General features: G+C 47.0%; 1 long non-coding RNA gene across 1 annotated transcript in view; it reads left to right on the top strand.

The window, feature by feature from the left end:
• LOC147112193 (uncharacterized) overlaps window positions 1-25422 on the top strand; it is a 40832-nt gene extending 15410 nt beyond the window's left edge. Inside the window, exon 2 of the long non-coding RNA XR_015079827.1 lies at window positions 22561-25422. This is a non-coding gene — a long non-coding RNA (uncharacterized LOC147112193). The remainder of the gene's footprint in view (window positions 1-22560) is intronic.
• The last annotated feature ends 738 nt before the right edge of the window (window positions 25423-26160 follow it).

The raw sequence follows: 26160 nt of genomic DNA, 5'->3' as shown, positions 1-26160 counted from the left end.
AGGATAAAATAGCGGAGCACTTGACAAATGGGGAAAGGATCGGACAGAGTCAACATGGATTTACAAAGGGTAAATCGTGTTTGACTAATCTGCTGGAATTTTTTGAGGAAGTAACTGGTAAAATAGATGGGGGAGAGCCAGTGGATGTGGTGTACCTTGACTTCCAGAAAGCCTTCGATAAGGTTCCACACAAAAGATTATCATGCAAAATTAAGGCTCATGGGATTGGGGGCAAAGTATTAACGTGGATAGAGAACTGGCTGGCGGATAGAAAACAGAGAGTTGGAATAAACGGCTCGTTTTCGGAGTGGCAGGCAGTGACCAGCGGGGTGCCGCAAGGATCTGTCCTGGGACCCCAGCTGTTCACAATATATATAAATGATCTGGATCAGGGAATTGGATGCAATATTTCCAAATTCGCTGACGACACTAAACTAGGAGGAGGGGTGGGCTCTGATGAGGATGTCAGGAGGCTACAGTGCGATTTGGACAGGTTGGGGGAATGGGCGGATACGTGGCAGATGCACTATAATGTGGATAAATGCGAGGTTATCCACTTTGGGGGTAAAAACAGGAGGGTAGATTATTATCTAAATGGCAATAGATTGGGAGATGGGGAAGTGCAGAGGGACCTGGGTGTTCTTGTGCACCAGTCACTGAAGGAGAGCATGCAGGTGCAACAGGCGATTAAGAAGGCAAATGGTATGTTGGCCTTCATATCAAGGGGGTTCGAGTATAGGAATAGGGATACCTTACTATACAGCTGTACAAGGTGCTGGTGAGACCGCATCTGGAGTATTGTGTACAGTTTTGGTCGCCCCATCTGCGGAAGGATGTTCTTGCCATGGACAGAGTGCAGCGGCGATTCACCAGGCTGATACCTGGAATGGCGGGAATGACCTACGAGGAGAGATTGAATAGTTTGGGCTTGTACTCACTGGAGTTTAGAAGATTGAGAGGGGATCTCATCGAAACATATAAAATTATGGCAGGCCTGGACAGGCTGAATTCAGAGAGAATGTTTCCAATGGCAGGGGAGCACAGAACCAGGGGCCACAGTCTAAAAATAGCGGGCAAATCATTTAAAACAGAGATGAGGAAGAATTTCTTCACTCAAAGAGTGGTGAGCCTGTGGAATTCCCTGCCACAGAGGGCTGTGAAGGCTAATTCAATAAATATTTTCAAGAGAGAATTGGATATATTTCTGAAGGCTAAGGGGATTAAGGGTTACGGAGAAAAGGCGGGGACGGGGTACTGAACTGGTAAGATCAGCTAAGATCTCAGACGAAGATCAGCCATGATCTCATTGAATGGCGGAGCAGGCTCGAAGGGCCGAATGGCCTACTCCTGTTCCTATCTCTATGTTTCTATGAAACCCACAGGGCGTTGCCATTTGCCACGAGGACCGCCGAGAGCGGCGTTGGCAGCAGCGCGGGAGATGCCATTTTAAGCCGCAGCAGGGAAGAAAGGAAAGCGCGGGAGACGCAATTGTAAGCCAGGCTAACCACACCCAAAAATGCCGAAGAGTGGCAGTATCACAGCGTTCGACAATGAAGTCGAAGATTGGACGACATATGTCGAACGCATAGACGTATACTGCAAGGCGAATGAAGTGCCAGATGACAAGAAAGCGCTGGTATTGTTGAATTCAATGGGTGCAAAAACGTATGGCTTACTACGAAACCTAGTAACCCCAGAGAAGCCAGTAGAAAAGGATTTTGAAAACATAGTGTCAATCCTACAGGACCACTTAAACCCCACACCGCTGCTGATAGCAGAAAGATTTAAGTTTCACAAAAGGAACCAGCATAAAGATGAAAGTAATGCTGAGTATTTAATGGAGCTGCGCAAGCTATCGAAACACTGCCAGTTTGGAACGGGACTAGCAGATACTTTAAGGGACAAGTTTGTGTGTGGGCTTCAAAGTGAAGGAACCCAGAAACGGCTTTTATCTGAAAAGGACCTTACGCTGGAAAAGGCTTTCAGCATTGCGGTATCATATGAAGCAGCAGCACGGGGCGCTGCAGAGATACAACAGAGACCGCAAGAATGTGGCACAAACGAAATGTCATATGGAACAGAGAAGCGCTATCGCTGCGGCAGAACAACACACGACCAGAATGATTGCTGGTTCAAAGACAAAGTATGCAGACAGTGTGGAAAAGTAGGACACATAGCACGAGTCTGCAGGTCGGGAACGAAAACCAGCAATAAGAAACCGACCAAAGGAAAGTACAAGAAGGTACATAAGATAACGGAGAATAGTTCAGACGAACAAAAGAGTGATAACGACTCCGAAAGCAGGGAACTGAGTTGTCTGATACTACATAATGTGATCACAACAGAGAATCACCGAACCATTTGGGTCACTCTCAAGATAGCAGGAGTCCAGGTAAAGATGGAATTGGACACAGGATCAGCCCTAACAGTCATAAACCGATGGGACTACGAGCGGCTATTCTCACACATACCCTTGAGAGACACAAAAATTATTTTGAAGACGTACACGGGGCAAAAAGTCTACCCCAAAGGAAAAATAAGGGTGACTGTTATATATAACGGTAAGGAAACACCAAAACTAGACCTGTATGTATTGCAAGATGGAGGACCACCATTACTGGGACGTGAATGGATCCGGAAAATACAACTGGATTGGCATTCCATACATGCACTGACTGTGGCTGACAAAAAGGATGACGACGTCACACCTGGGCGACTGTCAAAGATCCTAACTGACGCGAAAGAAGTGTTCCAGCAAGGACTCAGAACACTAAAAGGCATGACAGCGACGATTAAAATTGAAGAAAACGCAAGTCCAAATTTTTTTAAGGCCAGACCGGTAACCTTATGCGATCCGCCCAGCCGTCGAAGCAGAGCTGGAGAGTCTGGAATGTTCAGGTGTACTGTCCAAGGTAGACTGGAGCGAGTGGGCTACACCCATCGTCCCTGTGATGAAAAAGTCGTTGAGCAGCACGCCTGGGGAACCAAGGAAGGTTCGCACCTGTGGGGACTTTAAGGTAACAGTGAACCCGGTTCTTCACACCGTACAATATCCACTTCTGCGGATTGAAGATATTTTCGCCTCACTATCTGGAGGGAAATGCTTCACTAAGATTGATCTGGCCCAGGCGTATCTGCAAATGGAGGTAGAAGAAGCATCAAAAAAATACCTCACAATCAACACCCATAAAGGTCTCTACCAATACAACCGGCTGGTATTCGGGGTAGCATCAGCTCCGGCTATTTGGCAGAGGGCAATGGAACAAGTCCTGCAAGGGATCCCAGGGACCCAGTGTTATTTGGACGACGTCCTGGTCACGGGCGAAAATGACAGTGATCACCTTGCCAACCTGGAGCAGGTGCTCACTAGATTGCAGGAATATGGGCTCCGAGCTAACCGCCCCAAATGCGAGTTTTTTAGAAAACAGATCTCGTATTGTGGCCACGTTATCGATAAAGAGGGGTTACATAAGTCCCCAGAGAAGATTGAGGCTGTAGTCAAGGCTCCAGCACCGGAAAATGTGTCACAACTGCGGTCGTTCCTCGGGCTGGTAAACTACTACCATAAGTTCTTGCCAAATTTGTCTACAATACTACACCCACTGAACACCCTACTGCAAACTGGGGTGCCATGGAAGTGGAGTGACAAATGTAGATGAGCTTTCCTGAAGAGCAAAACACTAATCACATCGAAAGAGGTATTGACCCATTACAACCCAGCATTACCAATTCGGTTGGCATGTGATGCGTCACCCTACGGCATTGGAGCGGTGCTGTCGCACAAATTCTCGGACGGCTCAGAGAGGCCAATAGCCTTTGCGTCACGATCACTAACCTCAGCCAAGCGTAACTTAGCCCAGGTTGACAGGGAGGCCCTCAGCCTAGTGTGGGGAGTGAAAAAGTTCAATCACTATCTGCACGGACAGAAATTCGCCTTGCTGACTGATCACCAGCCTCTTGTCTCCATTTTTAATCCGAAGAAGGGCGTTCCGGTGATGACTGCGCAACGACTACAAAGATGGTCACTTTTTCTAGGGGTGCACCACTATGAGATTGAATATAAGGGCACGAAACAGCATGGAAATGCTGATGGGCTATCACGCCTGCCACTGCCTACTGCGGAGGAAGCACCAGCAGTGGATCCTGTCGAAATATTCCATTCGACTATAGTTGAATACCTACCGGTAACTAACGCTTGTATCGAAAAGGAAACCCGAAATGACCCGACACTGTCTCGGGCATATGATTTGGCGGTGAAGGGATGGCCAACACATGGCGACTCACTGTTGCCAGCATTCTCGACAAGGAGAGAACAGCTGTCAGTGTGCCGGGGGACCTTGATGTGTGGATCCCGAGTGGTAATTCCACCCAAGTTAAGGGATAGAGTGCTCAATGAGCTTCATGAGGGTCATCTGGGAGGGGTAAAAATGAAATGCCTAGCCAGGGCTTATGTGTGGTGGCCGGGAATTGATAAAAAAATCGAGGACCTGACCAAGAGCTGCTCAGGATGCCAGAAAGTCCAAAATGCACCACCACAGGCCCCTCTACACCCATGGGAGTGGCCCTCACCTCCATGGCAACGGGTGCATATTGATTTTGCTGGTCCATTCATGGACTCAATGTTTTTAATAGCCGTGGATGCACACTCGAAATGGCCTGAGGTCATCAAAATGTCCTCCACCACCACGGAGAAAACTATTGCAGTCCTACAGACCATTTCTGCCAGGAATGGCTTGCCAGAACAGATTTGCTCCGACAACGGACCACAGTTTGTGTCCAAAGAGTTCCGGAGGTTCTTGAAAAAGAATGGGGTAAGGCATTACACATCCGCCCCATATCATCCAGCCACAAATGGATTGGCTGAGAGGTTCGTACAAACCTTTAAGAAGGCAATAAAGGCTATGTACAATGACAACATTCCGCTGCAGCACAAGGTGGACAATTTCCTGTTCGCCTACTGGAATGCGACACATGCAGTCACCAACCAGGCCCCAGCCATGATATTCTTTAACCGAAGGTTAAGATCTCGCCTGGATTTGCTCAGACCAAACGTACGAAGAGATGTTGAGAGTAAGCAATTCCAGCACATCCATGAGAAGCCAACAAGGAGCTTCAATGTAGGGCAACCAGACTTGGCCCGCGACTACTGAACAGAAAAATGGCAGCCAGGAACGATATGCACACGGCAGGGCCCACTAATGTACACAGTGGACGTTGGGGAGAGCATCGTGAGACGCCATGCTGACCAGATCCTAGAGTCACAGGAACAAGTCAACCCCATGCCTCGCCCATACGTACCTGGTGATGAACCCGACATACAGGTAGCATCTACCCCAGAAACAGTAGCATCGGAAGCTGATGAACCAACCGACGACAGGGGGCCAGAATCGCCTCCGCACCAAGAGCAAGACACTCGGGAAAGGCGCTATCCAGAAAGGGTCAGGAAGCCTCCCCAAAGACTGAATTTATAAATAGACTATTTTCAGCTAATGTTGCATGTTAAAAGTGTTAATTGTAATTAGTGTGATATTTAATTGTTAAATGAGTGTTATGGTACTGTTAATCTAAAAAGGGAGGAATTGTAATGTATGTACCTTTAAGGGGGAGAACTACTTTTTACAGCTCATGTATACTGTAGTACCGGCAGTGACCACACCTGTATATAACGTTGAGTAGTAATCTGTACAGTTCAGTTGCAGTCTGAGCCACGTTGAGTAAACACCGTTTGTACCGTTTTCCGCAGTCTGTGTCTGATTATACACGGACATAACACCTTTGTCCCTGCACACTTTAAAACAGTGCCATTAAGTGACTATTGCTTCTCCCTATTCCTTCTGACAAAATGCACCACCTCACACTTCTCTGTATTAAATTCCATGTGCCACTTGTCTGCCCATTCCGCTAGCCTGTCTATGTCCTGTTGCAGTCGATTGGTATCAAGTTTGGTGTCATCGGCAAATTTAGGAATTCTACTCAGTATTCCAATATCCAGGTCATTTATATATATCAAAAAAAGCTGTGGCCCCAACACTGACCCTTGGGGAACACCACTGTCCACCATCCTCCAGTTTGATAAACAGCCATTTACAACTCGCTGTTTTCTGTCCTTAAGCCAATTCCTTATCCAAGCTGCCACTGACCCACCTATTCCTTGAACCTCAATTTTGTTAATCAGCCTTCTATGTGGTACTTTGTCAAACGCCTTCTGAAAATCCATGTAGACAACATCCATTGCATTCCCTTCATCAATCCTTTCTGTTACTTCATCAAAAAATTCAATTAGATTAGTCAAACACGATCTGCCTTTTACAAATCTGTGTTGGCTCTCCTTAATTAGCTTAAACCTCTCCAAGTGCCCATTCATTTTTTCCTTGATTATTGGTTCTAAAACTACCCATCATTGATGTTAAACTGACCGGCCTATATTTACTAGGATTGTCCTTACACCCTTTCTTGAACAATGGTGTCACATTTGCCACTTTTCAATCCTCAGGCACCTCTCCCGCATCTAGGGAAGATTGGAAAATTATGGCAAGCCCTTCCGCTATCTCCTTCCCCAATTCCCTTAGCAACCCGGGATGCAAGCCATTTGGACCAGGCGACTTGTCTACTCTAAGCATACCCAGCCATTCTAGTACATTCTGTCTGTCAATTTTCACCCCTTCCATTGCTTCTACCTTTTCCACTTCTGATATTTTGTCAGCATCCACCTCCTTAGTAAACACCGATACAAAGTACTCATTGAGTATTTTAGCCTTGCCCTGCGCCTCTAAGTATATATCGCCGTCTTTATCTCTAATAGGCCCCACCCTGCCTCTTACTACCCGCTTACTGTTTACATGTCGGTAGAAGATTTTTGAGTTCCCTTTTATGTTAACCGCCATTCTACTCTCATATTCTCTCTTTGCCAATCTTACTTTTGTCTTTATATCCCCTCAACTTATTGTATTTGGTCTGGTTCTCACTTGAAGAATTCACCTGACATGCATCATACACACTCTTTTTTTGTTTAATCATCTTCTGTATCTCTCTCGTCATCCAAGGAGCCCTTGCTTTGGTTCCCTTACCCTTCCCTCTTGTTGGAATGTAATTTAAACTAGCTTGGCAGGGAGATGGGCACCAGCATATAGGAGTAGAAAAGAGGAATAAGGTGCATAAAAGAGTGAGTGTGTTGGATAGTACTAGACAAGATAGTACTAGAGGTGGAAGTAGTACCATATTAAATAGGAGCAGACTAAGAAAGACTACGAAAAATTCAAAAATGGGTTTAGAATGCATGTACGTAAACGCACAAAGTGTGGTGAATTAGGTTGGTGAGCAACAAGCACAATTAGCTGTGGCAATATAATGTTGTGGCAATAAAAGAAACGTGTCTTAAAAATGGTGAGAACTGGGCACTTAATATTCAAGGGTACAAGGTGTTCAGAAAAGATCAGCCATGATCTCATTGATTGGCGGAGCAGGCTCGAAGGGCCGAATGGCCTACTCCTGCTCCTATCTTCTATGTTTCTATGTTTCTCCCTTTCCAACACTACAATGTCTTCCTTAATCAGCACTCCAGTGAGTATAAGCCCAATCGACACAATCTCTCCTCATACGTCATTCCTGCCATCCCAGGTATCAGCCTGGTGAATCTTCGCTGCACTCCTTCCATGGCAAGAACGTCCTTCCTCAGGTAAGGCGACCAAAACTGCACACAATACTCAAGGTGCGGTCTCACCAAGGCCCTGTACAACTGTAGCAAGAGATCCTTGTTCATGTACTCGAACCCTCTTGCTACGAAGGCCAACATACCATTTGCCTTCTTAACTGCCTGCTGCACCTGCATGCTTACCTTCAGCGACTGGTGCACAAGAACACCCAGGTCTCTTTGCACTTCCCCTTCTCCCAATCTATTGCCATTCAAATAATAATGTGCCTTCCTGTTTTTGCCACCAAAGTGGATAACCTCACATTTATCCACATTACAGTGCATTTGCCATGTTTCTGCCCAATCACCCAATCTGTCCAAATCGTACTAGAGTTTCTCAACATCCTCCTCACAGCTTACCCTCCCAGCCAGCTTTGTGTCGTCTGCAAATTTGGAGATATTACATCCAATTCCCTCGTCCAGATCATTAATATATATTGTGAACAGCTGGGGTCCTAGGACCGATCCTTGCGGTACCCCACTAGTCACTGCCTGCCACTCGGAAAACGACCCGTTTATTCCAACTCTTTGCTTTCTGTCCGCCAACCAGTTCTCTATCCAAGTCAATACCTTGCCCCCAATCCCATGTGCCTTAATTTTGCACGCTAATCTCTTATGTGGGACCTTATCGAAAGCCTTCTGAAAGTCCAAATACACCACATCCACTGGTTCTCCCTTATCTATTTTACCAGTTACATCCTCAAAAAATTCCAGTAGATTAGTCAAGCATGATTTACCTTTTGTAAATCCATGTTGACTTTGTCCGATCCTGTCACTGCTTACCAAGTGCTCTGCTATTACATCTTTTATAATAGATTCTAGCATTTTCCCCACTACCGATGTCAGGCTTACCGGTCTATAATTCCCCGCTTTTTCTCTACCACCTTTTTTGAATAGTGGGGTAACATTAGCTACCCTCCAGTCCATGGGTACTGTTCCAGAGTCTATCGAGTTCTGGAAGATGACCAGCAATGCATCTACTATTTCTAGGGCCACTTCCTTAAGTACCCTGGGATGTAGATTATCAGGTCCTGGCGATTTATCGGCCTTCAGTCCCATCAATTTTCCTAACACCATTTCCCTACAAATACTGATTTCTTTCAGTTCCACCCTATCATCAGGCCCTATGTTCCCCGGCATCTCTGGGAGGTTATTTGTGTCCTCCTTTGTGAAGACAGAACCAAAGTATGAATTTAGTTGGTCAGCCATTTCTTTGTTTCCCATTATAAATTCCCCTGATTCTGACTGCAAGGGACCTACGCTTGACTTCACCAATCTTTTTCTCTTCACATATCTATAAAAGCTTTTACAGTCAGTTTTTATGTTCCCTGCTAGCTTACTCTCATATTCTATTTTCCCTTTCTTCATTAATCCCTTTGTCCTTGAGGGGACAAGGACAGAATCCATTTGGTTAGAGCTGAGGAGCAAAAAGGGTATAATTACGCTATTGGGGCTATTCTATAGGCCTCCAAATAGTGAGAGGGAAGTAGAGGAGCAAATCTGCAGGGAAATCGCAGAGTCATGCAACAGCTATAGGTGAATGGTTGTTTTTGAGACTGGAGGCAGGTATACTGTGGTGATCCCCAGGGGTCGGTATTAGGGCATTCCAGTGCAGTACTGACATTGTTTTGACATATATATTAATGACCTGGACTTGGGTATACAGTACATAATTTCAAAGTTTGCAGATAACACAAAACTTGGAAATGTAGTAAACAATGAGGAGAATAGTAACAGACTTCAAGAGACAGACTGGTGAAATGGGCAGACACATGGCAGATGAAATTTAATGCAGAGAAGGGTGAAGTGATGCATTTTGGTAGGAAGAATGAGGAGAGGCAATATAAATTAAATGGGTGCAATTTTAAAGGGGTGTAGCGACAGAGGGACCAGGGGTTCATGTACACACATCTTTGAAGGTGGCAGGACAAGTTGAGAAGTCTGTTAAAAAGGCATACAGCATCTTTGGCTTTATAAATAGAGGCATGGGCTAGAAATTCATTATAGCCCAGGAATGGGTGGTATAATTAGAAAAGTTGGAGAATTAGCACCAGATGCTAATGCACGCAAAAAATTCATTTTCACTGCTCAAAGAAATGATTGGGACGCTAATTCAAGTCTTTAAGCCCAAGCTCATTGGCATTACACTCAGAGGGTGGACCAATATCAGGTTCAGTCTAATCGCAAATCATGATTGCCACAGGCTTTTTCCAGTTCTTAAAGGGGAGGTTCACTGATGCTGCAGAACGTCATTCTCAGCATTGCTGGCTGTGCAGCTGCCTCAGCAAGCAGAAGCAGGACAAGGAGAAGGAGTTGGAGGACTGAAGCAGCTGTACTCATGGCAGATCCATGCCCCAGGGAGAGAGCCCGCAGATTCTGCGATCAAGCATTGGAGGTGTTGGTGTTCGCTGTGGAGAGACGGAGAGCAGTGCTCTATCCTGCAAGTGGCAGGAGGCCCTCGCCGTAAGTCTTCCGAACCATGTGGAGGGAGGTAGTGCAGCCCGTCGTGGGCAGCACTGTGGTCTCCAGGACCCATACACAGTGCAGGAAGAAATTTAACGACCTCATTCGGGTGGTCAGGATGAGTGAATGCTTCAACAAATGCTATATACCACCATCTGTATCACATTCTTTACACACAACCCAAGGCGCCACACCCCCAGCACTCACCCACCAACAATCTCTACCTACCAACACTCACACCCACATCTCTCACTTGGCACACAATGACAGCTATTCAACTATGGCAGGCACATCACCCAAACACATTGCTCCACACTCACTCACACACTTTTCCTTTCTTTTGCAGGCCAAGGTGGCTCACAACAGGAGAGAGCAGGAGCACACAGGCGGGGGACAAGCCAACACCCAACCACTGTCTGTGCTGGAGAATAGAGTGCTGGAGATCATTGGGCTCCAGGTGGTGGGCACCATGGCCACCGGCGACATTGATCCCCTTGGGGATAACAACGGTATATTCATCCCTACTCCTTCTCACATCCCACTTCCCCCTCACCCCACAAGTGTTTTGCACTTTCCAGCTAATCATGCTGTATGCATGCATTTCTCCCTTCCTGCCCCCCTCCCCTCACCTTAACCTGACTCTTGTGCCTTTATGCTTTCAGATAATCAGCAAGCACCTGAGCAACCTGTCCCTGAGGGCACCGTAGAGAGCAAAGCAGGAGAAGAGGAGGAGAAAGAACACATTGCGTCACTGCATGTCTGACCCGCAGGCACCAGCTCAGATACTGGCACTACGCGTATTTTAGAGGCTAGTATAGTAGCGGGATCTGCACAGGGTGAGGCACCGGGGACGAGTGGCCTGCAGCTAGGCAAGGGGGAAAAGGGTAGCCCGGGAGCCAGTTCCCCGGAGGGTGCGTTTGCGTGCGAGTTCTGCTGCACAGGACCCAGATGAGGACCTTGATGGGGAGGCCTTTAGAAGAAGGGTGATGGGTATGCACACGGATATCATAGGTGCAATGGCAAGGGTGTCCGAGAGCTTCTCGGCAATGGTAATGAGCATGGAGGTGTCCACCTCCAACATTGCACAAGGCGCATACCATGGAGCCCATTATTTCCAGTCTGCAAAGGATGGTTGACTCCCAGAGAGACCGTGATGGCCCAGACCTGATGCCGCGTGTGATGGGCGATCTGGCAGCTTCCATTGCAGCACAGTCGGAAGCGACGCAACGTCTTAGTGCTGTAATGCAGTCTCTGCTTGGTGGCATCCAATCTCAGACTGCTCTCATGCAGTCTCAACTTGATGCCACGCAAGCTCTGACTGCTGCCATCATGGCTGGGTCTACCACCGTTGCCCGGAGCTTTCATGGTGTCGCAGCAGGCCAGCAATCTGCTCCAACAGATTGCTAGGGATACTGAGGTGCTGCCCTGGGGGAGTGGCAGTGGGTCAGTGGAGCAGGAAGCTGCTGTGCTCTCTCAGAATGACAGCATTCCTGCTCCCACCACTGCCACTCCGCCATTGCCGTTGTTGCTGCCTGTCATCCAGCCATCCTAGACTGCTGCCGCCCATGCTGAGGTAGTGCAGTCTACAGCCGGGCCTTCCAGGCCCACAGATGGTCGAGGGCATCCTGCAAGGCCATCTGAAGTGTTCCACACGGACACTCAGCAGCCTTCCACCAGCTGTGCTGCAGCCACTGGGCCAACACTTTGTAGGAGCACTAGAGTAGGCAAAAGCACAGTAACAAGAATAGTTCATATTTTTGTTGTAAATATGTGTTCACTGATTGTTGATAAATTTATTAATTCAGTTTGGATTCTTTTGTGGTGTCTCTCATTTCAGCTTTGTGCTCTGATATGGCCTGCGACAGGGATGGAATGATGGGGATGTGGTGAGCAACAGGGATCTGTGGTTTAATTCATTCGAACCGCAGTTCCGAGAGCTTGGACCTGGGGGAGAGCAGAGGCGCGACCGGCGGCACTTAAAAGCAGCGGCAGCGAACGAGGCCCGACCAGAGAGCTTGGACCTGGGGGAGAGCAGAGGCGCGACCGGCGGCACTTAAAAGCGGCAGCAGCGAACGAGGCCCGACCAGAGAGCTTGGACCTGGGGGAGAGCAGAGGCGCGACCGGCGGCACTTAAAAGCGGCGGCAGCGAACGAGGCCCAACCAGAGAGCTTGGACCTGGGGGAGAGCAGAGGCGCGACCGGCGGCACTTAAAAGCGGCGGCAGCGAACGAGGCCCGACCAATTCAACAGCAGAGGAGAGAGGTAAAAAGTAATCCAAGTGTGACGTCACCAGGAAGCAGGTAAGTGATTGGTTGGTGAGTATTTCTTTTAGTACAAGATTAAATTCTGCGGTTTATATTTTCTTGGGTCTCTGTGGTGTAGTGGGGACAGTTGGTAAATAAGCACCCTAGAGTATATCTTTAACTGGTGGTATTGAATTGAATTAATTTAAATTAATTAAAGGGGTAAGTCATGCCAGGAGAGCCCAGCCCCGTGTTATGCTCCTCTTGCTCTATGTGGGAATTCAGGGACGCTGCCGGTGTCCCTGATGACCACGTGTGCCAGAAATGCATCCAGCTGCAGCTACTAACGGGCCGTATTGAGGCGCTGGAGCTGCGGATGGATGGGTTGTGGAGCATTCACGATGCTGAGAGGGTCGTGGATTACATGTATGATGAGTTGGTCATGCCGCACGGTAGGGCTGCACAGGCAGAAGGGAAATGGGTGACCACCAGGCGGAGCAGTAGAAGCAGGCAGGTAGTGCAGGAGACCCCTGTGGCCATCCCCCTTTCAAACAGGTATACCAATTTCGATACTGTTGAGGGGGATGACTCACCAGAGGAAGGCAGCAGCAGCCAACTTCCTGGCACCGGGGGTGTTGCTGCTGCTCAGGAAGGGAGGAAAAAGAGTGGGAGAGCAATAGTGGTAGGGGATTCTATCGTAAGGGGAACAGATAGACGGTTCTGTGGCCGTAGACGTGAGTCCAGGATGGTTTGTTGCCTCCCTGGTGCCAGGTCAAGGATGTCACTGAACGGCTGCAGGGCATTCTGAAGGGGGAGGGTGAACAGGCAGAGGTCGTGGTTCACATTGGGACCAACGACATAGGTAGGTAGAGGGATGAGGTCCTGCAACAAGAATTTAGGGAGCTAGGTAGCAGATTAAAGAGCAGGACCTCAGAGGTTGTAATCTCTGGATTACTCCCGGTGCCACGTGCTAGTGAGTATAGGAATAGGAGGATAGAGCAGATGAATGCGTGGCTAAAGAGTTGGTGCAGGAGGGAGGGCTTTAGTTTCCTGGATCACTGGGCCTACTTCTGGGAAAGGTGGGACTTGTACAAGTCGGACGGGTTGTACCTGAACCAGAGCGGGACAAATATCCTTGCGGGGAGGTTTGCTAGCTCTGTTCGGGGGGGTTTAAACTAAAATGGCAGGGGGTTGGGAACCTGAGCAGGGAGACAGAGGAAAGGAAAACGGATAAAAGCAAAAGATAGGAAGGAGAAAAACAAAAGTGGCAGTCAGAGAAATCAACGGTTTAAATCAAACGTGGCCACAGTAAATAATAATTCTAATAGGTCTAAGAGCGTTAAAAAAAGAAGGCTGAAGGCTTTGGGCCAGAAATTTAGTTAGGCCCCGCCAGCTCGCTTGCGCCCAGAAGTTACCGCTGGGCGCGGAGCCACTCGCGCCCGTCGGATATTCAGTTTCAGCGCCCCAAGTCGAAGACGGCCGCTATTCAAGGGTGTGGCCGCCCCCGCTTGGGGCGCTGAAACTGAATTTCGGCGCGCTAGGTGCCGCAGCGCCACCCGCTGCGGAGCGGCAGGCTGCGGTACTGCAGGCCTTCCTCTCTCTCTTAAGGGGGAGGTGCCTGCAACAGCGAGATCGCCGCTCGCTAGTGCTGGCAAATGAGCCCGGCACCACGGAGAAGTGCCGGGCTCCCGGAAAACAGCCGGCAATGCCGTGCGGGGGGGGGGTGGGGGGGGGTGGAGGAGGCCGGGGAAGGAGGTGCGGCCAGGCGGCCGCTGAAAAAGCGGCTGGCCGCACCTCCACCTTAACTCGCCCCACTAAGGCTGCAGTACGGCCCCGGTCTCTGAACGTTGTTTGCGGCCGCTACGGAAGAGGCGGCCGCAACTCAATATGGCGGTCGGGCTGGTATCGGGGCGGTAGCGGGGCACTGCGCACGCCGATGACGTCATCGGCGGCGGCGCAGTGCTACTGGCTAACGCCGCCATTACCGCAGCGCTGAATATCGGCGCAACCTCATCAAGTGGCGCAAAAGCCCTCTTTGGGCGAAAACTGGGCGCAACGCCTACTGAATTTCTAGCCCTTTGTGTCTTAATGCGAGGAGCATTTGTAATAAGGTGGATGAATTGGCTGCACAAATAGAGGTAAACGAATACGATTTGGTTGGGATTACAGAAACGTGGCTCAAGGATGGCCAAGACTAGGAACTCAACATCCAGGGGTATTCGATAGTCAGGAAAGATAGGCAAAAAGGAAAGGGAGGTGGGGTAGCACTACTGGTTAAAGAAGGGATTAATACAATTGTAATGAAGGATATTAGCTCTGATGATGTGGAATCTGTATGGGTAGAATTGAGAAATACTAAGGGGAAAAAAACATTAGTTGGAGTGGTATATAGACCTCCAAACAGTAAGGTGGAGGTTGGGGATGGCATTAAAAGGGAAATTAAAGAAGCGTGCAATAAGGGCACAGCAGTCATCATGGGTGACTTTAATCTACATATAGATTGGGCCAACCAAATTAGTAACAATACTGTGGAGGAGGAATTCCTGGAGTGTTTACGGGATGGTTTCCTGGACCAATATGTCGAGGAACCAACCAGAGATCAGGCCATCTTAGACTGGGTATTATGTAACGAGAAAGGATTAATTAGCAATCTTGTTGTACGAGGCCCCTTGGGTCGGAGCGATCATAATATGATCGAATTCTTCATTAAGATGGAGAATGAAGTAGTTGACTCAGAGACAAGGGTCCTCAATTTAAATAAAGGAAACTACGATGGTCTGAGGAGCGAGCTGGGTAGGATTGAGTGGGGAATGGCGCTCAAAGGGTTGACGGTGGATAGGCAATGGCAAACATTCAAAGACCGAATGGATGAGCGACAGAATTTGTTCATCCCAGTTTGGCATAAAAATAAAACAAAAAAGTTGACTCAACCGTGGCTAACAAGAGAAATTAGGGATAGCATAAGATCCAAGGAGAGGACATATAAATGGGCTAGAAAAAGCAATAATCCTGAGGATTGGGAGCAGTTTAGGAGTCAACAAAGGAGGACAAAGGGATTAATTAAGAAAGGGAAAATAGAATATGAGATTAAGCTTGCAGGGAACATAAAAACTGACTGTAAAAGCTTTTATAGATATGTGAAGAGAAAAAGATTAGTGAAGTCAAGCGTAGGTCCATTACAGTCAGAATCAGGGGAGTTTATAATGGGAAACAAGGAAATGGCAAACCAACTAAATACATACTTTGGTTCTGTCTTCACAAAGGAGGACACAAATAACCTCCCAGAGATGCCGGGGAACATAGGGTCTGATGAAAGAGAGGAACTGAAAGAAATCAGTATTTGTAGGAAAATGGTGTTAGGAAAATTGATGGGCCTGATGGTCTACATCCCAGGGTACTTAAGGAAGTGGCCCTAGAGATAGTAGATGCATTACTGGTCATCTTCCAGAACTCGATAGACTTTGGAACGATACCCATGGATTGGAGGGTAGCTAATGTTACCCCACTATTCAAAAAAGGTGGTAGAGAAAAAGCGGGGAATTATAGACCGGTAAGCCTGACATCGGTAGTGGGGAAAATGCTAGAGTCTATTATAAAAGATGTAATAGCAGAGCACTTGGAAAGCAGTGACAGGATCGGACAAAGTCAACATGGATTTACAAAAGGTAAATCATGCTTGACGAATCTACTGGAATTTTTTGAGGATGTAACTGGTAAAATAGATAAGGGAGAACCAGTGGATGTGGTGTATTTGGACTTTCAGAAGGCTTTCGATAAGGTCCCACACAAGAGATTAGCGTGCAAAATTAAGGCACATGGGATTGGCGGCAAGGTATTGACTTGGATAGAGAACTGGTTGGCGGACAGAAAGCAAAGAGTTGGAATAAACGGGTCGTTTTCCGAGTGGCAGGCAGTGACTAGTGGGGTACCGCAAGGATCGGTCCTAGGACCCCAGCTGTTCACAATATATATTAATGATCTGGACGAGGGAACTGGATGTAATATCCCCAAATTTGCAGACGACACAAAGCTGGGCGGGAGGGTAAGCTGCGAGGAGGATGTCGGGAAACTCCAGTACGATTTGGACAGATTGGGTGATTGGGCAGAAACATGGCAAATGCACTATAATGTGGATAAATGTGAGGTTATCCACTTTGGTGGCAAAAACAGGAAGGCAGATTATTTGAATGGCAATAGATTGGGAGAAGGGGAAGTGCAAAGAGACCTGGGTGTCCTTGTGCACCAGTCGCTGAAGGTAAGCATGCAGGTGCAGTAGGCGGTTAAGAAGGCAAATGGTATGTTGGCCTTCGTAGCAAGAGGGTTCGAGTACAGGAACAAGGATGTCTTGCTACAGTTGTACAGGGCCTTGGTGAGACCGCACCTTGAGTATTGTGTGCAGTTTTGGTCACCTGACCTGAGGAAGGACGTTCTTGCCATGGAGGGAGTGCAGCGAAGATTCACCAGGCTGATACCTGGGATGGCAGGAATGACGTATGAGGAGAGATTGTGTCGATTGGGCTTATACTCACTGGAGTTTAGAAGATTGAGAGGGGATCTCATCGAAACCTATAAAATTCTGTCAGGTCTGGACAGACTAGATGCAGGAAGGATGTTTCTGATGGCCGGGGAGTCCAGAACCAGGGGTCATAGTCTAAGGATAAGGGGTAAGCCATTTAGGACTGAAATGAGGAGGAATTTCTTCACCCAGAGAGTGGTGAACCTGTGGAATTCTCTGCCACAGAGGGCGGTGGAGGCCAGTTCATTAAATATATTCAAGAAAGAGTTGGATATATTTCTTGAGGCTAAACGGATCAAGGGATATGGGGAAAAGGCAGGGACAGGGTACTGAATTTGGAAGATCAGCCATGATCACATTGAATGGCGGAGCAGGCTCGAAGGGCCGAATGGCCTACTCCTGCTCCTATCTTCTATTTTTCTATGTTTCTATGTCTGATAGAAACATAGGAGATAGGAGCGGGAGTAGGCCATTTGGCCCCTCGAGCCTGCTCCGCCACTTAATGAGATCATGGCTGATCATCCAAATTCAGTACGCTGTCCCTGCTTTCTCCCCATACCCCTTGATCCCTTTAGCCTTAAGAAATATATCCAACTCCTTCTTGAATATATTTAATGAATTGGCCTCAACTGCCTTTTGTGGTAGAGAATTCCACAGGTTCACCACTCTCTGGGTGAAGAAATTCCTCCTTCTCTCTGTCCTAAATGGCTTACCCCTTAATTTTAGACTATGACCCCTGGTTCTGGACTCCCCCACCATCGGGAACATCCTTCCTGCATCTAGTCTGTCTAGTCCTGTTAGAATTTTATAAGTTTCAATAAGATCCCCTCTCATTCTTCTAAACTCCAGCGAATATAAGCCCAATCGGCCCAATCTCTCCTCATACGTCATTCCTGCGATCCCAGGTATCAGACCGGTGAATCTTTGCTGCACTCCCTCCATGGCAAGAACATCTTCCTAAGATAAGGTGACCAAAACTGCACACAATACTCAAGGTGTGGTCTCACCAAGGCCCTGTACAACTGCAGCAAGACATCCTTGCTCCTGTACTCGAATCCTCTCGCTATGAAGGCCGACATACCATTTGTCTTCTTAAACGCCTGCTGCACCTGTATGCTTACCTACAGCGACTGGTGCACAAGGACACCCAGGTCTCGTTGCACTTCCCCTTCTCCCAATCTATTGCCGTTCAGATAATAATCTGCCTTCCTCTTCTTGCCATCAAATTGGATAACCTCGCATTTATCCACATTATACTGCATCTGCTATGCATCTGCCGAATCACCCAACCTGTCCAAATCATACTGGAGTTTCTCGGCATCCTCCTCACAGCACACACGCCGACCCAGCTTTGTGTCGTCTGCAAACTTGGAGATATTACATCTAGTTCCATCGTCTAGATGATTAATATACATTGTGAATAGCTGGGGTCCTAGGAGCGATCCCTGCAGTACCCCACTAGTCACTGCCTGCCACTCGGAAAAAGACCCGTTTATTCCAACTCTTTGCTTTCTGTCTGCCAACCAGTTCTCTATCCTAGTGAGTACCTTACCCCCAATCCCATGTGCTTTAACTTTACCCGCTAATCTCTTATGCGGGACCTTATCGAAAGCCTTCTGAAAGTCCAAATACACCACATCCACTGGTTCTCCCTTATCTATTCTACCAGTTACATCCTCAAAAAATCCCAGTAGATTAGTCAAGCGCGATTTACCTTTTGTAAATCCATGTTGACTTTGTCCGATCCTGTCACTGTTTTCCAAGTGTTCTGCTATTACATCTTTTATAATAGACCCTTAACATTTTCCCCACTACCGATGTCAGGCTTACCAGTCTATAATTCCCTGTTTTCTCTCTACCACCTTTTTTGAATAGTGGGGTTACATTAGCTACCCTCCAATCCATGGAAACTGTTCCAGAAGCTATATAATTTTGTAAGATGACCAGCAATGCATCTAGTATTTCTAGGGCCTCTTCCTTAAGTACCCCAGGATGTAGATTATCAGGCCCTGGGGATTTATCGGCCTTCAATCCCGTCAATTTCCCTAACACCATTTCCCTACAAATACTGATTTCGTTCAGTTCCTCCCTCTCATTAGACCCTATGTTCCCCGACATCTCTGGGAGGTTATTTGTGTCCTCCTTTGTGAAGACAGAACCAAAGTATGTATTTAATTGGTCTGACATTTCTTTGTTCCCCATTATAAATTGCCCTGATTCTGACTGCAAGGGACCTACGCTTGACTTCACCAATCTTTTTCTCTTCACATATCTATAGATTAGGAAAGCAAATGGTATGTTGGTCTTTATTAAAAGAGGATTTGAGTATAAGAGTAAGGACGTCTTACTGCAGTTATATAGGGCCCTGGTGAGACCACACCTGGAGTATTGTGTCCTGTTTTGGTCTCCTTACCTAAGGAAAGATATACTTGCCATAGTGGGAGTGCAATGAAGGTTCACCAGACTGGTTCCTGGGATGGGGGGATTGTCCTATGAGGAGAGATTGAGTAGACTAGGCCTATATTCTCTAGAGTTTAGAAGAATGAGAGGTGATCTCATTGAAACATAATAATTCTTATAGGGCTTGACGAGGTAGATGCAGGGAGGATGTTTCCCCTGGCTGGGGAGTCTAGAATCAGGGGTCACAGTCTCAGAATAAGGGGTTGGCCATTTAGGACTGAGATGAGGAGAAATGTCTTCACTCAGAGGGTGGTGAATTTTTGGTATTCTCTACCCCAGAGGGCTGTGGCGGCTCCGTCATTGAGTATATTCAAGATAGAGAGCGATAGATTTTTGAATATTAATGGGAATCAAGGGATATGGGGATAGTTCAGGAAAGTGGAGATGAGGTAGAAGATCAGCCATGATCTTATTGAATGGCAGAGCAGGCTCGAAGGGCCAAATGGCCTATTCCTACTCCTATTTCTTATGTTCTTATGTTCTTATGATGTTAGATATGTCTCCTGTTGCAGACTGGATGGATCCACCGGCGAAGAAATTGAAGGCAACGGTGACCTTGACTGCTAATGTGAGAGCCGTGGTTGCCCTAATCTGAGGCTGGAGGTCTCGTTGCAGGAGGTGGTAGAGTTCTGTGACCACCTCCTTGGTGAAGCGGAGCCATCTCGCTTAATTAGAGAAGTTCTATCAGAATACCCTTGGAGGGTAAAACCTCCTGCTGAGAGCCCTGATGGCCCTCCTCCTCCCTCTGGGCACATATTCCAGTCTTTCTTGCTGCCTTCGCTCCCTCCGCCATAGATCCTGGAGGGTGAGGTCGAATGCCAGTACAGCCCCCATTAATGTAACTAAGTGTAGCAGTTTGAATTTTGTAAAAATAAATGTAGCCACTTTTTAGTTGCCACAACACTCCTCATACAAAATAACCTTGAAATTACTGAATTAAACTGTTGCACTATGTTAAACTGACAAGAAACCACTGAAACTCCACTAGCCTGGCAGCTGCGAGTCATTACTGATGATCCCTTTAAATAATGTCCCTGGAACCGCTTTCCTGCTGCTTCACGCCAGCTGTCGCTGTTGCTGTTTACTCCAGGTGCTAAGGTAGGTGGTGAGAATCAATTTTGCAGATTGGGTGCTCAGTGAGCATTGCACACTCACTGATGCCATGATCCACCTGGCGTTGGGGCTCCCGGTGATACCTATTGGCAGCGGCGCTGCAGGGGGTGGGTGGGATTTGGCATGCGGCATTGAACTCATCTCATCCTGGCGATAATGCTCTTGTGCCCCATTAGCACCATCTGCTGGCGCTAACGGGAGTCACTAAGGTACCAAATTATTCCCCCATACAGTACAAAAGCAAGGAAGTTATGCTAAACCTTTCTAAAACACTGGTTAGGCCACAACTGGAGTATTGTGTCCAATTCTGGGCACCACACTTTAGGAAGGATGTCAAGGTCTTAGAGAGATTGCAGAGGAGATTTATTAGAATGGTAGCAGGGATGAGGGACTTCAGTTAGGTGGAGAGACTGGAGAAGCTGGGATTGTTCTCCTTAGAGCAGAGAAGGTTAAGAGCAGATTTGATAGAGCTGTTCAAAATCATGAAGGGATTTGATAGAGTAAATAAGAAAGTGTTTCTGCTGGCAGAAGGGATGGTAATCAGTGGACACAGATTTAAGGTAATTTGCAGAATAACCAGAGGTGACATGAGGAAACATTTCCTTACACAGCGAGTTGTTATGATCTGGAATGCAGCCTGAAATGGTGGTGGAAGCAGATTCAATAGTAACTTTCAAGAGGGAATTAGACAAATATTTGAAGGGGAAAAATTTGCAGGGCTATGGGGAAAAAGCTGGGGAAAGGGACTAATTGGATGGGCCGAATGATTGCCTTCTGTGTTGTATCATTCTATGATTCTATGCAGAGTAACCAGGAAATACTCACATGGATGGTAACAAGGAACTGTTCACATAGAGAGTAACTAAGAAATAGTCACTGTAAAATCGGGCGACAGATCCATTATCGTCTGTTTTAAAGCCCCGTAGAAGTTTTAGCCCATATTTTCCTACCCTTCGCTACAAATTTCTACCCAGACTCACATCACTGTACAAAGCTGCTCCTCCCCTCCAGTAAGTTCAATGCACTCTTTCGCTAGTAAAGCTCCCCTCCCCCATTATTTTCTGTTAAATGTTTGTGCAGATGGGCATACGTGGGGGGAGGGAGGGTAAACTTTCACTTTCGCTGCCTGTGTGGTAATTTGACAGAGAGCACCCACTCTTATACCCCACCTGATTTTCATTCCATTGATTTCAGTGAGTTTGAAATCAGGCAGGTTCTACAATGGGCAGGCAATCCGCTCCATCAGAATTCAGGCAGTGAAGACGAACATCTACCCCCATGAGTGGTGTTGGTGAGGTACAGAGTCCATGATTGATTGCAAGCATAGGCATCAACTTCATTGATGCTGGTATTGGTGGGTATTAAGCCCATAGATAGTGTTATGGGTTGGCATTGCAATGGTTGCCAGCAGTGGTGGCTGTTAAGTGCATAGGTGGTAGCTGACATGAGTACTGAGACCTTAGGTAGAAGTATGAATAGATATGAAGATCCTGCATGGAGGTAGGAGTGGGTACTGAGTGCCCTGCAGGTTGTAGCAGCAGGTATGACCATAGCACATATGGGTGGGCACTGAGGCAATGAACAAATAGATGGTAGCATGGGTGTGTAGCAAGACTATGAACCTTGAAGACAAGGAATTGCAGTAGAGGTGATGAATGCTGGTTTGGGTGGGAATCGGGACCATGGGTGCTGATCTGGTTGGGTATTTAGACCATGGATGATGGTCAGGTTTGGTATTGAGACAATGGATGGTGGCACGGTGTGTTTATTCAGATTGTGGATGGCACGATGGCTGGGTGTTGGGGCAATAGATCAGCTTGGCTCAGTTGTTAGAATTGTTAGTTTTCTCCCTTCTTCTCCTGAAGGCGCAGACAGTCGTGTGTTATGGTTCCGTGGATGCTGACAATTGTAGCACTCCTACTGCTAACTCAGCACAGACCTGGCATTGAAGCTGGGATCTCCCTGATCCATATTCTTTTATGTACTCCTATAGGGTTGACATTTTATAGTCTGTTCCGGTCTCAATTGCTGTTCCTCACTGATACAAACTGTGCTGGCTTTTTTTCTCTTCAACAGACTGCTGTTTCTCCCGTAGACAGGACGATGCTATCTCGCCTGCAAAATCCGAGTCGAATTCCCTGCCTAGTATCAAGATAAACACGTATGTTGCTGGTGTTTGGAGAGATCTATCAGTGTCTCCACCTGAACTTTCGATAGAATTTTTCAGTAAGAAGACTGAAGAGGATTCAGAAGCCGTGTCTCTGGGGGTGGTGAAGACATTTGATCCTTGGACTGTACCGTTGAAAGCAAAGGAATCTGTGCATCAACTGCCAATGTACACGACAAGACGACATTTCTCGGAAGTAGCGAAGACCTCTTTAATAATGATCCAGATAACTAGAGCCTTTAAGGCTGTATCATCACCAATTACAGCCACTTCCGGACTACCGGTCATGGAACCTCCCGTTGTACCACCGTCAGTCACAAACTCTGCCCTTGCACAGCCGCCAGCTGCGCACATAACTCGCCCATTGTCACCAGTTGTGGACTCTCTATCTCCACTAACATCAGTCATAGATTCTTCATCTCCACTAACATCGGTCATGGACTCTCTGTCTCCACTAACATCGGTCATAGATTCTTCATCTCCACTAACAACGGTCATAGATTCTTCATCTCCACTAACATCGGTCATAGATTCTTCATCTTCACTAACATCGATCATGGATTCTTCATCTCCACTAACATCGGTCATAGATTCTTCATCTCCACTAACATTGATCATAGATTCTTCATCTCCACTAACATCGATCACAAATTCAACTCTACTAACATCGGTCACAGATTCTTCATCTCCATAACCTCGGTTACGGATTCTCCATCTACAATACCATTCTTCATGGATTCTCTGCCTGCACTGCCAGGGACCACTGAGACAGAAACAATGCTGAACCAAGAAATAGGAACATGGAGAGTAAACAGGAAATAGGCACATGGTCAGTAATTGGAAAATAGTCACATTCAGAGTAACCCTGATATAGCCACATGGAGACTAACCAGGAAACAGTCACATGGAGAGTAACCAGGACATAGGCACATGGAGAGTAGCCAGGAAATAGTCACATGGAGAGTAGCCAGGACATAGGCACATGGAGAGTAGCCAGGCAATAGTCACATGGAGAGTAGCCAGGACATAGGCACATGGAGAGTAGCCAGGCAATAGTCGCATGGAGAGTAGCCAGGACATAGGCACATGGAGAGTAGCCAGGAAATAGTCACATGGAGAGTAGCCAGGACATAGGCACATGGAGAGTAGCCAGGCAATAGTCGCATGGAGAGTAGCCAGGACATAGGCACATGGAGAGTAGCCAGGAAATAGTCACATGGAGAGTAACCAGGACATAGGCACATGGCGAGTAGCCAGGAAATAGTCACATGGAGTGTAGCCAGGAAATAGTCACATGGAGAGTAGCCAGGCAATAGTCACATGGAGAGTAGCCAGGCAATAGTCACATGGAGAGTAGCCAGGCAATAGTCACGAGAGTAACCAGGCAATAGTCACATGGAGAGTAACCAGGAAATAGTCACATGGAGAGTAGCCAGGCAATAGTCACATGGAGAGTAGCCAGGCAATAGTCACATGGAGAGTAGCCAGGACATAGACACATGGAGAGTAGCCAGGACATAGACACATGGAGAGTAGCCAGGAAATAGTCACATGGAGAGTAGCCAGGAAATAGTCACATGGAGAGTAACCAGGCAAGTCACATGGAGAGTAACCAGGCAATAGTCACATGGAGAGTAACCAGGAAATAGTCACATGGAAAGTAGCCAGGCAATAGTCACATGGAGAGTAACCAGGCAATAGCCACATGGAGAGTAGCCAGGACATAGACACATGGAGAGTAGCCAGGAAATAGTCACATGGAGAGTAACCAGGCAATAGTCACATGGAGAGTAACCAGGCAATAGTCACATGGAGAGTAACCAGGAAATAGCCACATGGAGAGTAGCCAGGCAATAGTCACATGGAGAGTAGCCAGGCAATAGTCACATGGAGAGTAGCCAGGACATAGGCACATGGAGAGTAACCAGGAAATAATCACATGGAGAGTAGCCAGGCAATAGTCGCATGGAGAGTAGCCAGGCAATAGTCACATGGAGAGCAGCCAGGCAATAGTCACATGGAGAGTAACCAGGACATAGACACATGGAGAGTAGCCAGGAAATAGTCACATGGAGAGTAACCAGGACATAGACACATGGAGAGTAGCCAGGAAATAGTCACATGGAGAGTAGCCAGGCAATAGTCACATGGAGAGTAACCAGGACATAGACACATGGAGAGTAGCCAGGAAATAGTCACATGGAGAGTAACCAGGAAATAGTCACATGGAGAGTAGCCAGGCAATAGTCACATGGAGATTAGCCAGGAAATAGTCACATGAGAGTAACCAGGATATAGATGCATGGAGGGTAATCAGGAAATAGAAACAGTCACAAACAGTAACATGCTATGATGAGACAGAACAAAAGAAATATCCATTGTGCGGATCTCTCCACACATCACACTATTCCTAGGCGGAAGCAGGGCAGCCTACAGTCCTTTAATTGCTGCCTCCATTGCCATTAATCTGCGACTGTGAGGTGGAATGGAGCAGCAATCGAGATCTCTGTTTCCAAACACCACCAGCTCGTCGGAGCTGGAGCTCGATAACATTTACAGCTCTCAGATGCTGGTGATCTCATCTGACTCAGATTGTGAAGATACCTCAGCCAATTTCTCCTCCAATTAGATACTGGGATTCATTAAGAACAAAGTGACAATATTCTATTTGTATTTTGTTTCGTTTCAGCAGTTCGCGGTGGAACAGCAGAAATTTCTGCTTCAAGAAAGTTTCCAAATCTAAGGCAATAAAGTGAAGCTCTACAATGAAATGTAGTCTGTCTGAGATAAATGGTGGTGTCCCATCACTCAGACTGAAACTCACCGAGCAAGAAAAAGAATCAAATAATAGGGAATGAGTCACACGGAGAGTATCCAGGAAATAGAAACATGGATCTTAAACATGGAATGGACACATAGTGAGTAAACAGGAAATAGGCAAATGGAGAGTAAACAGGAATTAGGTACATGGAGAGTAACCAGGAAATAGGCACATGGAAATAAATAAATCTTTGCATGGGGGAGAAACAGAAAATAGTCACAATGACAGGAACCAGGAAAGAGTAACGTGGAGGGTGACCAAGAAATAACCAGATGTAACTTGGTTACTCTGCAAGTTTCCATTTCCTGATTGTTATGTTCATAAATAAATAGACGTTTTCATTATGAACAGCTAGCTTGAGCTAGTCATTTATTCAGCCATGTGGACTAGTGTACAGGCATCCATCTTGACTACTACTGCCTTGTGGGTAGCCCCTTACTAAACATACAGCTCCACCTAGTGTACCATTCTAGAATGACATGTTACTGATCATTACACTGGTCACTCTCCATGTGACTCTATCCTGGCTACCCAAATAGTCATTGCGACTATATCCTGGTGCCAGGGTAAAGAATTGTCATGGAACAGGTGCAGAACATTCTGTGGGGGCAAGTGGTCTATGTTGGAACCAATGATTAGGAATGAAAAGGGCTGAGTTCCTGTAAAGAGTTTCAGGAGCTAGGAAAGA

Source organism: Somniosus microcephalus, chromosome 10, assembly GCF_052327205.1.
Source record: "Somniosus microcephalus isolate GS21.2 chromosome 10, FLI_Smic_1.0, whole genome shotgun sequence".
Taxonomy (NCBI): Eukaryota; Metazoa; Chordata; class Chondrichthyes; order Squaliformes; family Somniosidae; genus Somniosus; species Somniosus microcephalus.
The sequence above is the reverse complement of the archived record's forward strand: the minus strand, read 5'-3'. Positions and strand labels throughout refer to the sequence as shown.